We start from the raw sequence: 2,776 nt of genomic DNA on the forward strand, positions 1-2,776 counted from the left end.
TGACAAGGTAACGCTTGAGTAATTAGTGAGAGGCTAATGTATTTTTCACTTTAAAGCTACAAAGCTAAAGCTTTTTAAAGCTAAAGCTACTTTAAAGTGCTACTAAGGAACTACTAGTGATGTGGACCATTATTTTAAAGTGAAAAACACGTTAACCCCTCAGTAATTACTCACAAGTAAATTAATAAGTTATTTAACATATTTTATATCTGACACATACATTTGTGTGAGGCAGACTATATATTTTACCAGACACTGTAATCTGGAATATGCGGTTTTGTGCTTAACACAATATAAATGCAGTCGATTAAGGATTAAATCCTTCATTAAGGATGTGAATTGTTTTTGTCAAGAGAACATAATTATTTATATTCAAGAAAAGTCCTCCCCAGCCTACTGTCACTAAAGCTATAGGTCTTTTGGAGTCGGAGACATACTGAACTGACACAAACTAGAGCTCATAATTCTGAACTAATTCAATCACTTCCTAATTATTAACATTTTTAAATGAATTATTTTTATTATTAGTTTATGTTTTTGTTTGAAATAAACAGAGAACATCCATCCTTTGGTAAGAGTAGTAGTCACAATTTCAACCTGTAGCCGACTTATTTGGGGGATATCAAATTCATAAATTCGTTTCCACAAAAAACCCAATTGTTCACTTTTAAGACGTTACTGTTGTGATTAGTGATTAATTGGTTATTCTTTATTAATTGGTCATAGTTTGCAAGTAGTTCTCAATGAGGATATTTTTATTTAATAATTATCAAATATCTAATAATAAACTACCTTTGTCCTAAATTTGCTACTACTTACTGCTTAGTTAATCTCGCTTCTCTATTAGTTAATAGTATTAAGTTAAGTGTTAATGTAGTACTACCTATTACTTCCTGCATAGTTACTTATTAACAACGGACCATTATTCTAAAGTGTTACCGGATGTTCAATAGGTGCAGTGCAGTGTTGACAGAACCGGGCTAATATGGTCATACTTCCTGGTTCTAGTAAGAACTCTAGCTGCTGCATTTTGGACCAGCTGGAGTTTGTTTATTAAGCGTGCAGAACAACCACCCAATAAAGCATTACAATAATCTAACCTTGAGGTCATAAACGCATGGATTAACATTTCTGCATTTGACATTGAGAGCATAGGTCGTAATTTAGATATATTTTTGAGATGGAAAAATGCAGTTTTACAAATGCTAGAAACATGGTTTTCAAAGGAAAGATTGCTATCAAATAGCACACCTAGGTTCCTAAGAACTGCCAGAGCAGCCATCGAGTATTAAAGCCCTATTCGCACAGGATTAGTATTACCTGGTCACCTCCAGTCATTTGTAATAATTGCGGAGGTTGTCTGTGATCTTAATCCCGTGCGAATCGGCCATGTCTGTAATTTGTAAAGTAAAAATTTCCCCGCAAATGACCTACCATATTTCGCTGAACACCGAGGTCCTGTGATAATATTAGTCTCGTGCAAATCGGCAGCTCTGTGATTTGGCCTGCATTTGGCGGGTCGTATATCATTTTTCGAGGTTTTTGTTTGCTGTGCGCCTTTTTATCCATCTTTCGCTAAGAATGGAGCTGCGTTGGAGTGTTTGATAGTATTTTGGGTGCTGTTATATCGCTACACCATACAATTTGTAGAAAGAAAAGGCGGAAATGTTTTGAGGTTAATGTCTTACAAATAAATCAAGCATAAAGCTTGAGATATTATTTTAATCTGGTGAAATGTAAATGTCACAGGGCACGAAACTATATTAATTTCTTTTCTTTTTTTTAATCCATCTGGACCATAGAGCGGGACTCTCAAAGCCTTGACATCCGGGTATCCGGTAGATAAGTCCGTAAATTCAAGTAAAATCACAGGCTTCGCTTATCCTGTGCGAATGCACCACTCTAAATTCAGAGGTGGGGGGTTAATTTCAAAATCACACAAGGTCCCCAGATAATACTAATCCCGTGCGAATAGTGCTTTAGACAGTGTTCTAGGTCAGTGTTTCCCAACCTTTTTTTAGTCGCGGCACCCTTTGGAAATTTTAACAAACTTGTGGCACCCTACAAAAATTAATTTTGTCACAATATTTTAATTTCTATCTTTGATATGATAATTTGAAAAGTATAGATATTCGGTACAACAGGGAAGAACTGCAGAATATAATGTCATACAGATATTTTTAATATTATTTAAAAATGTTGTCCATCAGTGGTGGCAATCAGTAGGCTAATTTCTAATGAAGAGACCAATTTATATGACATATTTTAATGTAGGCTTTTATTCATATGTAAACATTATTTAAACGGCACCCCTGCTCTCGACAGACGGCACACCGGTTGGGAAACACTGTTCTAGGTTATTACATGCAGAGGTTGTAGGTCCAATAATTAAAACCACTGTTTTTTCCAGAATTTAGCAGGAAGAAATTAGTCATCCAGTTTTCAGCTACACATTCCATTAGTTTTGCGAATTGCTATGAATAAAATTCAAGGCATTAATGTTTGCCTACAAAACCACCACTGGCTCTGCACCCATTTACCTAAATTCATTACTTCAGAGTTATGTGGCCTCTAGAAGCTTGCGTTCTGCAAGTGAACGACGCTTTATTGTGCCATCCCAAAGAAGCAAAAAATCACTTTTATGGACTTTAACATTAAATGTTTCCTCCTGGTGGAATGACCTGCCCAACTCAATCCTAGCAGCTGAGTCCTTAGCCATCTTCAAGAATCGGCTAAAAGCACATCTCTTCCATCTTTATTTACCTCTAACTCTAGC

The sequence above is a fragment of the Sinocyclocheilus anshuiensis genome, unplaced genomic scaffold (assembly GCF_001515605.1).
Source record: "Sinocyclocheilus anshuiensis isolate Anshui unplaced genomic scaffold, SAMN03320099.WGS_v1.1 scaffold1212, whole genome shotgun sequence".
Taxonomy (NCBI): domain Eukaryota; kingdom Metazoa; phylum Chordata; class Actinopteri; order Cypriniformes; family Cyprinidae; genus Sinocyclocheilus; species Sinocyclocheilus anshuiensis.